This window comes from Zalophus californianus, chromosome 9, assembly GCF_009762305.2.
Source record: "Zalophus californianus isolate mZalCal1 chromosome 9, mZalCal1.pri.v2, whole genome shotgun sequence".
In the NCBI taxonomy this organism is placed as follows: domain Eukaryota; kingdom Metazoa; phylum Chordata; class Mammalia; order Carnivora; family Otariidae; genus Zalophus; species Zalophus californianus.
The window spans coordinates 66,927,949-66,942,613 of record NC_045603.1 but is presented as its reverse complement, the minus strand read 5'-3'; the positions used below and the strand labels follow the sequence as shown (position 1 = coordinate 66,942,613).

General features: G+C 45.2%; 1 protein-coding gene across 4 annotated transcripts in view; it reads right to left on the bottom strand.

The window, feature by feature from the left end:
- Positions 1-3,253, bottom strand: part of SLC38A1 (solute carrier family 38 member 1) — a 67,951-nt gene extending 64,698 nt beyond the window's left edge. For 2 of the 4 annotated variants that reach the window (XM_027592851.2, XM_027592849.2), the window contains exon 1: positions 2,742-3,233. The gene's annotated coding sequence lies outside the window, so the exon portion shown is untranslated. Of the gene's footprint in view, positions 1-2,741 lie in introns of all 4 variants that reach the window. The other 2 variants (XM_027592852.2, XM_027592850.2) reach the window with 2 other exon arrangements.
- Between the last annotated feature and the right edge of the window lie 11,412 nt (positions 3,254-14,665).

Here is a 14,665-nt window from a genome sequence, read left to right as displayed (position 1 = left end):
AAGCCACAGGGAGAGCACAGGGTGAACTGTGAGAAAGATGGAAAGAGAAGAGATGTCAGACCGTGGAGGGTCCTGAGTGCCCAGCTAAGGAATTGAGACTTTAATTTTAGGCCAGGGGAACCCCCTGAAGGTTTTTAGAAGCAAAGTCACTAGAAAAATGCAAACTGAGTTTTAGAAATACAGATCCCATGGAAGTGTGGAGATTGAATTAGGGGAGCAGGGCTTGGTACCTGAGGAGAGCAACTAGAAAGCTGTTCTACCTCATGAATTCTCTCCTTCACTCTCCACCACGTATTGTGCTTGCGTGAAGCACTGGTTTCTTCAGGGCACCTCCACATCTGTTTCATGATCCTTGTATCCCAGCACACGACTTGCATTGCCATGTCTAGGACAGATGACAGGGACCTGAACTTAAGCAGTGGGAATGGAGATGAGAAGACAGGTTTGAGAAGCATTTGCAAGGGCCTGGTAACTGCTCAGAAGTGGGGAGAGGGTAAGAGGGAAAGAGAAGCAGAGTAAAGAAACCTCTCACATCTTCGCTTGGGAAAAAGAGGAATAACGGGATCTAGAAAGGATCTAGAAAGAATGAGATGACTAAAGTCTCAATCTGAGAGACACTTATTAAGCAGCTACTCTGTGCTCGGCATTAGGGGAACAATAATGAGTAAGACTGGTTTTTGCCCTCAAGTATCACCCAGAGGGAGGAAAAATACAAGACTAGAATAGACAGATGCCTGGCCTCCTAGTCTCTGGACAAACGTCACCCTCCCACACAGGCCCTGCTAGATGGTCATCTATTTCTAGTGCCCTCCCCCATCACATGATCCTGTTTTATTTCTCCCTTACCCTAACAAATACCTGAAATTCATTATATGTGCATTTATTGTCTCTTTCCCCCAGGAGAAGGGAAACGCCACAGAACCACGAACTTTATCTAGTTCCATATAAGTCCTCAGTAGGAAATATTTATTGAATATTTGGGGGGGAGGAGGGGAGTGAATACACCCCATCAAGGTTTTAAGACCTCAAACCAAACGAGGCAAGTTTCCTAAATACCTAAGGTGACATGCTGAGAACTGAAGTGACTCAGAAGAGTAAAGCCATTTTGAGGCTGGGGCCGAAGCAAAATCCAGGATCAGTGCCTCATCTTGACAGTTTCGCATAGATTTCAGGAGTACCCACCCACCGTGAGATGTTTCAACAATGAGGCCAGCCAGCCACCTAGCTCAGGTTTTATTTCCGTTGTCCTGACGTCAGAAAAAGCATGAGTTGCTGCACAGTTTCTTCTATCAAGGTGACAAATTACAGCCTTGCTGTTCTCCGCAGTCTGCAAACCACAACCTTATTCTCTCCTCCCCCTTATATTAAAAAAATTAACTCTACTGCAGAGATGTCAAACCCCCTTCGCATACAAATAAATACCGTTTCTTGGCGCTGGGGTCTTTTTCACTCTTCACTACATACATCACCATGGATTCGTCTGAGAAAAAGTACGTGATCCTGGCGGCAGTAAGGTTTCCACGAAACAGTGCTATAAAAACTGGGTCCGCGCCGCAGAGCGAGACACAAAGGGCTCTTAACTGTAGCACCACCTTACCAAGCCCGAGACAGCCTGTGAAAGGCATCCCGAAATGCGGTGAGGCTGTGACCGCGAAATTTCTTTTGCCGCCATATGCTCTTGTATATCCTCCGATTACAGTTCACCCTAAAACCAGGAGCGGGCGACTCCGCAGGGAAGCAGCGCCCAGGCAGCCCGGTAACCTGTGGGGTCCCAGTGGGTGCTGAGGAGCCAGACGCTCAGGGAGGTGGATTATGGGGGTGGGGGGCGCCCCAGGGCGCGCACTGGGGCGAAGGAGCGCTTTCCTCCCGGCACCGACGCGGCGAGTTCAAAGGCCTTTTGTGGCCACGTTTAGGGACGCGAGCGAGGCGTCGGGGACCGCAGGAGGGAAGGGGACAGGAGGCGAGGGCAGTCCGCGCCCGGGCCCCGCGCGAGCGGTGGCCTTTTGTTCGCCAGTTCCCGCGGAATCCAGCTCTCAGAACAGCACTTCTCTTTCTCCCCTTCTTCATGTTGGAAAGCACCTCTTCAGGGCGGGAAAGGACAGTGAATCCCCGCCAGCTTCCTTTAGTAATCCCCCCGCATCCTCCTACTCTAGGCTACTGAGAGAGGGGGCAGAGCTCGAGGAAGGGTCTGCAAACGTGCTCCTGTTTACTCACGCTCCGCGGCTCGGTTCCCCCGCGGCGCCCAGTGCCCCCAGCCCCAGCCGACCCCATGCACACGCCCAGGGGCATCACATGCTCTCCTCTGGGCCCTGCGGACGCAGGAAATTGCTCCCAAATGTCCAGGATTCGAACCCTCCTCGGGTATGCAGTAGCGCCCTCTCGGCCGCTGCACTCTCCCTCCAGACCCGCGTGGTCCCCGACCCTAAGTATCATTTAACCAGATCGCGTGCCACTCTGCCGCTATGAAAACAGACCCAAAAAGTAAGCCACAGCCCACGCAAAGGTGAAATCTGGGGCCCCTGCGCCCCCTTACGCTACCGCGTGTGTTCGGAAGAACAGAGGAGCTGGACTTTTCCCGTAATACAAGCAAAATCCGAACGCCGCGGGTAGAACCGCGCACTCCTTCCTTCCACGCCAGCTTGGGTGACTTGTACGTTACCGCCTCCACTCGCATCCAAAACATCCCTTTCCTCCCTGCCACCGCTCCCTGGGCTCCCCCTGGAAAAGCAGAATCGCCTTACCTTGGGCAATAAAGGGAAAAGTGGCAAAAGGAGGCCAGGTGTCCGCCCTTCCGGGGTCCCCCCCCGGCCGTGTGATGTCCTTTGTGTCACGGTCTGGCTGCCTCCGCGGGGAAAAGGTGGCCTCCGTCAGCGAGGGCTGGGCGGGGAGGGTTCGCGCGCGGTGGCGGATTTCCGAGGAAGGTGAAGGGCGGAGGTTCCCAGCGACCTTCAGGCAGAGCGGCGTGGCCACCCGAGCCCGCGCTCTCTGGCTCTCCTCCTCCTTTCCGGGCCGATTGCATCAGAATCTACCCCCACCGCCAACCCCCACCCACACTCTGCTCGCTAGCCTCGCACTTACATCCACATGCTCTGGCACGGAGGGTCTCGAACCGCAGTCATTCTCCTACTGGGGGGCGCGTCGCCTTTGCGCTTCCATGGCTCGTGATGGTTTAAAGGGGAAAGTCAGGCCACTCCTCCGCGTCCCGCGTCCCGCGCGCCGTCGCCTCCCCTCCCGCGCGCCCGCTCTTTAACCAAAGCTGCTTGTCACTGAGCGGTGCCCGTCACATGGTGTCTCTGCTGACAGCCGCGTTTCGCGAATTCCCTCTTGCGGCTCTCAGAGGATGCAGCGACCGCGGCTGGCGGAGATTGAGCATCAGGGAAGGGGCGAGGGAGTGGTTGAGGGGCGTGCGTGTGCTGGGCGCACTGTCGGTGGCACGGGGAGAGGAGGCGGCGCGCAGCCTGGACGACTGCCCCACGCCCTCCTGGGAACCCGACAGCGGGCCCAGAACCCGGCTGCGGCGGCGGCTGGAGACCGGGAGCCCTTGGGGTTGGAAGTGGGAGCGACTAAGAGGGCGCCGGCGGAGGAGAGGAGGGCTGTGCGATGGGGCCGCATTTCGGGGTACGCCAGAGCGCAGATGGGCCTAGGGAGCCAGGGAAGTTGCATTGTGGGAAGGGCGCAGCGTGAGGATGGCCGCGGGAGTGGCTGGTTCGCGCAGCTCAGCGAACCGCTGGCAGTGTCTGGAGCTGCGGGCAGCGCTGGGGCGGTGTGTTGGCTCCGAGGACCGCACCGAGAAGGCCCGGGTTGGTGGGGGAAGGGAAGGGGCTTGAGCAGTGGCTGGGGGAGCGGGGCGCCGGGGCACCTTTGGAAACCCTTTGTCCCTACCCCGCAGTGGGAGGTGCCTCCCCTCTTCCGGATCCAGCACACCCGCAGACCTCGCCAGCCTTCCCCGAGATCGGTCCGGTGGCGCTCTGTTTGGGGGACTGGGTGTGACGCGACCCGATAGAGTTGCCGAGCTCGGAGCGCGCACCTGCCTGGGCGCGAAGGGGCGCTCCAAATCCGGGGGCAGCGGGGAGCGAGGGAACAGGATGCAGGGGACTGGACAACTGGACCCGTTTCCCTATCTTTTGCTTACTCTTTGTTTCAGGCATAGACCCTTTCAACTGGGCACTTCCTTGCAGGGGAGTTGTGTTTCCTTAAAATGGCGTCAGGAAATCCCACCTGCGCCTCAGCCAATTGGGCTGTCATTACTGAGCGAATCTGCGGGGTGGAAACTCGAGCTCTTTATTGACAGGAATCGTTCGGTCTCCGTGTTGCATCAAAACAGGAAAGGAAAGGTGAATCATAACTCAAAAATTAATCTACCTGGAGCGTTTCAAGCGGGCAGACCGAATGGAGTAGCCATCGCTTTTTTTTTTTTAACCACGCTGGAAAAGTTAAAAGGCAACCAAATTTCAAACGCCTGATAACTAAAATCCTTTTTCCCTTCAAATGGCAGCAAGTGGTTTTCATTGGTTCAGCAATAGCGTCCTGAGAACCCTATTCAGAAGGCATGTTTCTTGAATAAATCTGAGAAATCAAAAATTCAGTGCAAACAGAAGGGGGCAAAATGATGGTAGCTTACCTCGGACAGACCTGCGTTCGAATTCTGCCTCTGACACTGTTGCCTTACCTGCTTCACTTTTGTCCCAGTCTTGTTTTCCCAACTCGTAAAACAGAGGGTTAATTGTACCCACATCATGGCAATATTCGACAGGTCCTCAAAAAGTTGGTTCTTTCCCCCTTTCTTTCCTACCGGAAGCTAATTCAGTATGGAGTTAATTTTAAGTAATTTTAGGTAGTGTGCACCTTGCCTGACACAATAATTCTGATAAATAAGGAAAGCAATCCGAGGGGCGCCTGGGTGGCTCAGTCGGTGAAGCATCTGCCTTCGGCTCAGGTCATGATCCTGGGGTCCTGGGATCAAGTCCGATGTGGGGCTCCCTGCTCAGCGGGGAGGGGCCTGCATTTCCCTCTGCCTGCCGTTCCCCCTGCTGGTGCTCGCTCTCTCTCTCTCTGTCTCTTTCTGTCAATAAATAAATAAAATCTTACAAAAAAAAAAAAAGGAAAGAAATCTGAACAGGCAAGGTGGGTAAACTGAGCATAGTTCCAAAGGCTGTTGAAATCTTTACCTTATTAGGCAGAATGTATATTCACCAATACTTGTTTGGAGACATCTGATCTCATCTTTGAGATGAGAAGATCTCATCCTTTGATCAACTTATCTGCTAGTTTCTATGCACACCAAAGACTGCAGTTACCTAGCATTTTTTAAATTGGATTCAAGAGTAATGAATTGAACTTCTACTCCTTGAATTGGATTCAAGAAATGAATTGAACTTCTACTGTGCTATGCACTTTACACGTAAATATTATCTCATTTATTTTATTTTTTTATTTTTAAAGATTTTATTTATTTGAGAGAGAGAGAATGAGAGAGAGAGAGCATGAAAGGGAAGAGGGTCAGAGGGAGAAACAGAATCCCTGCTGAGCAGGGAGCCTGATGTGGGACTCGATCCCGGGACTCCAGGATCATGACCTGAGCCGAAGGCAGTCAGCTTAACCAACTGAGCCACCCAGGTGCCCAAATATTATCTCATTTAATCCCTCCAACCACTCAACTAAGTATTATCCTCTCTGTATAAACAAGAAAGCAGGTTCAAAGAGGATGACTTGTCCCTGTTCATTTAAGACAGAATGCGGTGAAGGGGTAGCCAGGAAGTGATTGCTGTTCAGGTCTCACTCAACTGAAAGGCTATGCTCAAGTCTTACCCATGATGCTACAACCTCTTGCAACTAGACACCCGTGGTTCTCAAGTTGAGAAGGATCTTCAGCCCTCATCTGGGTTTTAGTTGACAACCTGGAAGGAGAGTGCAAGCATCAACGTGGAGGCTGAAAGGAAGGGCTGCTGCTGTGTGGAGAATGGGGGAGGGGGGGAGAGGTAGTGTTCAGGGTGAGTGCCTGTTCACTGCACTGTGTGGTTTTCTTCAGGACTGCTTGTAGGCGTAACTTCCTTTCAGCAGCTCAGCCCCTAAACGCAATTGCTGCGGTCTCAAATGGGGGCAAAGGGTGTCATGATGACAGCTTCCCATTCACTGTGTGCTTGCTGAGACATAAGCAGCAGGACAAGCACTTCACAAATGGCTTCTTATTTAATCCTCACAACATTCCTAAGAGGTGCAGACCATCCTAATCCCCGATTCAGACCTTGAGGAAATTAGTCCAAGTTCACACAGGTCTAACTGGCCCATCTAGCTCTAGAATCCCGAGCTGGCTCCAAAGCTGATTCTCAGTGTCTGGCTTTAAAATGTTCCCCAATGTGGGAACAACCCTCTTTGAAGAGCTAGGAGGTGGCGCAGGTCCCAGGCCACTCTGCCTTCAGGTAGGAACCACTGCCCTGTTTCCAGAGAGTCCAGGGAGTCCGTTTGCTCTATACTGGGTTTGTGAGCTCCAAGGGCGTTGTCCATAGTATCTAGTGTTCCCCAGATGGAAGGTAGTCAGGACACATTCACAGGTTGTACTGCGGGCTGCCCTGTGAAACCCAGAAAATAACATTTCTGTGTCTGCTCTGAAGGTGATGCTGGAGAAAGAATCTATACTGTGAAAGGAGAACTGAATCACCTGGGGTCACCTGGGAGTTTTCTGGTAGCCCCACAGGTCCTTTCTGGATGGCTCCAGGAAGGAAGGGTGGCTTTGTGGAGAAAGAGCCCCAAAGAGGATTCAGCCTGAACTTCAGTCACATCTGCTCTCAATCCAGCTTCATCCTGTCCTCACCTCGGGTGGCACTCACTCCCCATGTGGGCTGCCCGGGAGGACAGCCGGAAGGGTCCCCACTAGCTGTGCACTTATAGAGACACCGTGCTTTCCTCCATGGGGTTTCAAAACTTTCCAAATACATCTGGCCCCACTACTAGCAGACTTCTTGTGGATGCATTGTGAGTCATAGGATAAATACTCTCTTCTGAATATGTAGTTTTTCCTTTTAATCTGTAAAGGACTGTTTTCGGACAGTATGAATTTTTAACAACGATGAAAAATAGAAAAGTCAACTGGTGAGGTTAATTCAGAATAAGCGTCCTGTACATTTTCTACTTGTAACAGAAGCAGTACAGCCATCTGTGAACAAAACCTACCTTGTTAGAAAATAAGTTATTTATTCTGAAATCAGGTTTTTATTCCTATTTATAGGAATGTCTAAAATAACAGATGGTCTTTAGAATTACTGGTTTTGGGGCGCCTGGGTGGTTCAGTCAATTAAGCGTCGCCTTCGGCTCAGGTCATGGTCCCAGGGTCCTGGGATGGAGTCCCGCATCGGGCTCCCTGCTTGGCGGGGAGAGCCTGCTTCTCCCTCTCCCACTCCCCCTGCTTGTGTTCCCTCTTTCACTGTCTCTTTCTCTGTGTCAAAAAATAAATAAAAAATCTTTAAAAATTCATTAAAAAAATTTTTTTTAATTATTGGTTTTCCTTTTGATGATGTGATCACATTTCTTTGCCTGATAAACCCTTTTTACCATTCTTGTTCTTTGGATAATCTTATCCAGAGGTGACAATATTTTGGCTCTAGGAGTTAAACAGCCACAGGAAAAAGTAATTTGCAACTAAGGGAGTTCCCAGTCCTCTTGGCCATCTTTCTGCAGATACATAGCACTGTGTGAACTCACCCTTCTCAGTAGCACTGTGATGGACAGAGCCTACTGTCACTTCTTCCAGCACTGAGATGAACATTCTACCTCCCTGGATTTGTTTTTCTTTTCTTTTTTTTTTTTTAAGATTTTATTTTTTTATTTGACGGGGATCCAAGGGGAGTGACACAAGCAGGGGGAGTGGGAGAGGGAGAAGCAGACTCCCCACCAAGCAGGGAGCCCGACGCGGGGCTCAGTCCCAGGACCCTGGGATCATGACCTGAGCCGAAGGCAGACGCTTAACTGACTGAGTCACCCAGGCGCCCCAACCTCACTGGATTTGTAATTGATGGGTTCTGGCAGGAGGTCAACAATCCCCACTGACTCTAAACTGAATTTAATTAAAATCCCAGAGTGGGCTTCTTTAAAAGTGTCTCTTGCCTCTGATTTTGGCCCAGGTCAGCTTTGTAGGGTCATTTTTTGTTTGTTTGTTTGTTTTATCTCTTAGGAGAGCAGGGAATAGGGTTCATGAAGTATTGTGACTGTATGACAAGATAAAGACCCAGGGCTGATGATCAGTCCTGAAGTTTTGATGTCTAATTTACCTGACATTTATGCATCATTGTGCAGGTCAACAACCTCCTAGCTTATTGCCACATGGGGTAATGATACGCATCTGACGGTCAAATGAGTCAGGTACAGAGTACTTACCAAAGATAGGGGCACAAAGTACTTTACTGTCCTCACCCCATACTGAAGATCAAGCCCACAACTCTAGTCCCATTTCTGCCACCGTGGGAATGGGGAGAGAGATGGTATTAGAGAACAGTTAGCCCTCCACTTCAGCTCTCAACTTTATCTCTAAGGAGAGAAAGGGAAGTTTAGGATCTACCTAATAATGTATTAACTAAAAAGTAGAAGTGTTCCAAAGCAGTATAGCATCTGTACTTACTAATGGTACCAGTGGAAATTGGTACAACTTTTTGTAAGGTAGCAAATTAGGTGATCGAGTGTGGGCTCTGGGCCAGATTGCCTGAGTTCTAATTCTGACGCCACAGCTTACTAGCTCTGTGACCTTGGGCAAGTTACTTAATGTCTCTGTGCCTCAGTGTCCTCATCTTTAAAACAGAAATGAACAAAAATACCTATCTCATAAGAAATTTGTATAGTAAGTGTAAACACTTAAAATAGTTCACAATGTATCTTAAGTATTCAACAAATAATGAAAATTATTACTGGAAAACAGTTTGGCATTAAGTAGAAGGAACTTAGATTTCATTGGTGTCACTTCTGAGAATCAGTCCCTAAGAATAGTACACAAAGATGTTACTACCAGCAGAGAGGGCATGGATGCAGGCTTTGGAATCAGGCAAGTAAAGGTCAAAAGCATGTTTCCAAGTATGCATTTTTCCCCCAAGTATTCATTTAAAGCAAGGATGACATAAATTCATAAATGACAGATTGAAATAAAATGCTCCAGTGGCCACGCCGAGCTATAAACCCTCCATAAGCCCCTAGAGATTCTTAGGAAACAGGATACAGGGCTAACTGTTACCTTTCTCCTGATCCAATGTGATCCTTCTTTCTTTCTTACCAGTTTGGGTGTCCAAAGGCAATAGAGCTGGAGAGAGGATCTGCATCCAAGAGTGAGAGAAAGGAAAGTGATAGGGAAGTGGTTGAAGGGCATCAGGGAAAGATAAAGACAAGAAAAGGAGAAAATGAATGACAAGATCAGGAGGTGAGAAGATCTGAAACCAGTGGGAACTGCATGGCATGAGCTATCAGGGCAGGAGGAGAGCTGGGTCATCTCACGGTGCTAGAGGCTCTCCTGGGGTTATTTGATGCTACAAGCTGTACTGGGGCGGGGAGGGGCGGGGATGCAGCTTTTGCCTTTTCTGATGAAAAGATAGCTTTGAAAGGGAGGGGCTGTTTTTTGTTTTTATATTATGTTATCTTATTTTCTACTGCTGGCAGTACTTAGGGGGAAGAGTGCTATTCATGACTTGAGTAGAGTAACACGCTTTACCAAAATAAGTTCCTATCCTAAATGATTGTTCTTAAAATAGGAAATACCCAGAAATATCCCTTTTGAAGGACTCTTTATTCAGTTTTATTTTAGGCATACGAAGCTACTTCATAATCACAAAGGGGTAATTTTAACAAGAGACGTAAAACTGATTGTCTTCTGGGTGGCTCAGATGGTTAGGCGTCTGCCTTCGGCTCAGGTCATGATCCCGGGGTCCTGGGATCGAGTCCCGCATCGGGCTCCCTGCTCGGCGGGGAGCCTGCTTCTCCCTCTGCTTCTGCCTCTCTCTCTCCGACTCTCATGAATAAATAAACATTTTAAAAATGTTTAATAAAAAAAAACTGATAGTCTTCTGTTGTATGTATGTATAGTTATTTATACACACATATATTTATACACACACAAATAAAATGCTCAAAGTTTTTGATTCAAATGTAACATGTCCAAGGTTGAACTCATCATTTCTTTCCCCAACCCAAAGGGTCCTCTTCTCTTATAGACTCCATCTTGGGAAACAGCACCACCAGGGGCACAACCCCTCGAGCTGGGAGAAGGGGAGTATCTTTTACTGTCTCCTTTACTTGTCACATCAAATTAATTAATTCTTTGAATTAACATTAACTAAGTGCCAGGCGTTTTGCTGGTCTTTCATGGAGCTGGGAGTTAGAGTGGGAGGCCAATATTCCTCAGGTGATCTTGGCAGTAGATGTGAAAATTACAGATGGAGAGGAGTGCTCAGAGGAAAAGAACTCTGAGCATGACTGTGAGAAGCACAGAGGAACATGCACTGGCCTGGGAGTCAGGAAGGCTCCCCTGGGGATGGGAGCCTTGTTTGGATTCTGTCCTCTCTACCCTAAGGGTTTTAATAGGGCGGGGGTGATGGACATGCTCCAGTGTGCATTTTCAAAGGAATAATCGCCCGTCCCAATGCTCTGCTGCCTAAATACTTCAAGCTTCTGTTCCTTCTTCTCCATCCTCATGGCTATCGCTAGCTTGAGCTTCCATCAACTCTCTCCTGGCCAAGTTCTCTCCAAAGGAGGTTGATTACGTACTTAATCATTAAAAACATCTGATTATACTTACTCAATCTGTACACGTACATATCTGTCAGGAACATATATGTATTACTGTCCCGTTTATCACATACATTAAAAGCATTTCCCCAAATTTTTAACAATTAAATAGGATTTTACATTATTTATTTATTTTAAAGATTTTATTTATTTATTTGACACAGAGACAGCGAGAGAGGGAACACAAGCAGGGGGAGTGGGAGAGGGAGAAGCAGGCTTCCCGCCGAGCAGGGAGCCCAATGCGGGACTCGATCCCAGGACCCCGGGGATCACGACCCAAGCCGACCCAAGCCAAAGGCAGACACTTAACGACTGAACCACCCAGGCGCCCCTATATTTATTTGTTAACAATATTTTATTCTATTACTAAAGTATATTCCTAATTGTTATTAAAATGTTAACATTTTAATGAGGTAAATTTGATTCAGTCTACTTTATTTTTTAAATTGTGCTTAATGTTCTGTGATACAGCAATTCACAAGTCTGGTTCCAGATTTGATTTATTTTGACGCCGAATTTAATGGCTGTCATAGCTGGCAAAGAAACCTCAAAGACATATGTGGACCCAGTGGAGGAGTGACTGTTAGCTTCACTTACCAAATCAAGCTATTCATTTCTTAATCCCATCCACTAATTTACAATAATAATTTATTTTATTCATTGTTCTTCTACAAATGTACACTTAGATGAGGGCTGTCATTAATGACTATGGAAGAGAGCCCATAAACCTTACTTGATTATTCTGAATTTGTTTTAATGGACTTCTTGTCACTTTCACTAGATGGGCATTGCTTTACCTTGCAATGTAGCCCTTACCTGGAGTGAAAGCGTCAGCTCTACTTTTTCTCATTTCCTTATGCTTGTATTATTATTTTTTTAAGTCTGAAGTTTCTTTAGATGAATCTTTTAAATCTACTTGTCCATTTTTGGAGGACAAGTTAAACTAAAATATAATCTGTAAATTTAATCAACCAAGCATGCAGAAAAGCAATACATCACAATATGCCAAAAGGGGACAAGTTAACAAGGGCACCATTGTCACCTGTCTGGGCTCCTTCCTCAAGATACCCTGAGTGCTGAAAGTGACAGGGCCATCTAACGTGTACGCTGAGGGAGAGTCACCAAAGATCTGTGTATTAATCTAAACAGGAGTTCCAGTATTTTCTCCCTGAGGTCCATGTTGTTATTCCACATCAGCCTTTCCTGAGAGCCTCCTAACAACCCACTCTACCTGCTCTTGACCCCCAAATCTCTCCACTGCAGTTTAGAAGTCACTTGCCATTTCTGAAATCCAAACTAGCTTATATGTTTCCCTACATTGAAATTATTTATTCAAAGACTGCCTTCCCCCTAGTCTACAAGCTTCATGAAGGCAGATGACATGTTTTCACCTGTTTCCAAGTACCTCAGACATAATTGAAGTTCAATAAATATTTGTCCAATTAATAAATATATGACTGAGTAAATAGAATATAGTTAAGCTCTATTCCTTTCATATTTAATTTAAATGTCAGATCCTTAAAAGGACAAGGAATATAACAAAAATATAAAACAGTTATCAAATGTATAGCTAAGTTTTGAAAGTTTAGGAGCCTGTATACATGTATCAGATGAATAGCAAATGAACAGCAATTTTTGGAATCTCATGAATAAATTAGTTTTAAAACACAAGGGTAAGTGTCTATTGAATGTCATTCTTAAAAGGAAAGAAAGAAACCCCAGCCTACGTTTAAAAGTAATATATTTAGCTTAACAGTTTTCTAGCTTATGGGAATTATCTGGAAAATTCAGAGTCCCAACCACTTCCTTAACAATAAGTATAGTTTTTACTTCCAGAATTATCTGGATAAGTGCCAGCATTCTCCACGGCATACTCCCTGTATGAAATTAACATTTGTAAATGGAGTCTAATTAAATTTTGTGCTTAAAAAAAGTTACAATTTGTTCTATTGTTTCTCCTTGCTCTTCATATAAAAATGAGAATTTAGACATAATCCTATAGTTAAGATATGAACCATTTAGCAATATCAATAATGAATATGATAGTTCTTTGTCTATATTCAAATTGTTATTGTTAATTCACTGATTTCAGTTCTGAAAAGGAACAGAATTATAGGAAAACTGTCATACTGCTGGCATTCGTGTATTCATTCATTCATTCATTTATTCATGTGTTCAACGAAATGCGTTTGAAGTTAATCCCTTTTAAAGGCAGCATTCTTTATCTGATTCTCTCATCTCCTTTGGAAAGTTGCTCCAGCATTTATTTCTTTACTACTGTATTTTCATTCCCATCTCTATTGACAATAAAGTATTCGAACCTCTCATCATTAAAAAAGAAAGAAGGAAGGAAGGGGGAGGAAACAGGAGAGGAAAGAAAAACCAGGAAAAAGAAAGGGAGGAAATTTTTCTTGATTTTACATCTCTCTCTAGATACAGCTCTTCTCTTTCTTCCATTTAAGAACAGCTTCCCCAAAGAATAGTTAACAACATGTTTCCAATTTTTTACCTCCCATTCATTCTTTAAATACTCACACATATACACACACAAAATTGCAAAATTAATTTATTTTCACTGTAAAAAAGTTGGAAAATGCAGTGAAATCTAAGGAAAACCAAACTCATCTGTAAGTTTATAGACCTAATTTAGTTCATTTTGTATATGAGCCCGTCTTTTTTACATTCAGAATCACGTCCAGTTTTGCATTTTCAAGCAACATTAAATTATGATCATTTTGTTATATCATTAACAATTCTTCAAAAACATAAATTTTAATGACTACAAAATAGCCCATCATATGGTTTTGCATTCTCATTAACTTCAGATTTTCATTTTCATTTTATTATATATGCATATAATACTTTCCCCATCTCTGATTATTTCCGTATTTCTGTATTATGTATCATATACTTTACTCTATGTTCTAATATTTTAGTGTTTTTATTTTATTTTTTTTAAGATTTTATTTATTTATTTGACAGAGAGACAGAGAGAGAGGGAACACAAGCAGGGAGAGTGGGAGAGGGAGAAGCAGGCTTCCCGCTGAGCAGGGAGCCTGACGTGGGGCTCGATCCCAGGACCCTGGGATCATGATCTGAGCCGAAGGCAGTCCTTTATGACTGAGCCACCCAGGCGCCCCTATTTTAGTGTTTTTAAATCCATTTGTGCAAATGTTTTATATTTTAAAAGTCATAATTGTAGCCAATTATACATTTTCTCAACTTTTTGTTTGCTTTTTATTTTTTATGTTCAGAAGTTTAAAATTTTTATGTCAATAAACTGTTGAATTTTTTTCTTACATCTACAAATTTTTTTCTTGTGTAGATACAATATTCACCGGAATTTGGCCTTACTTCTTATGACTTGGGTTTTTCCCATTTAATTCTTTCATCCACCTAGGAGTAAGAGTTAAGAATCTAAATTGATTTGTTCCAAATCACTAACCAATTATTCCAGTACCAGTTGTGAAAATTCCTTCTCTTTACCTCTCAGCTGTGGTGCCTCCCTTATCAGATGTTATTACATTTTAAAGTGTATATATAATAAGGTTTTACTCCTGATCTAACTATTCTGGTCGGCTGATCTTCTCTTTCTTCTATCATCTATACTTATTTAGTAGACCTTTGTTATGTGCCTTAATAACAACTAGGGCACAAGTCTTTTCATATTTTTCTTAGCTATTCTTATCTATTTATTATCCCACATGAATTTTAGGATCATTACTAAGTCAATAAGACAAAAATCCAAGTTTGGACTTTTATTATGTCTATAAGGCAATGTAAACATATACATAAAACATTTACAATAAAAACACAAAAATCTAAGAGTTCCCTTAAAAAGAAATCTGTAGGCTCTTTTTCTATAATTTTGAACCTATAGGGATGCCTGGCTGGCTCAGTTGGTAGA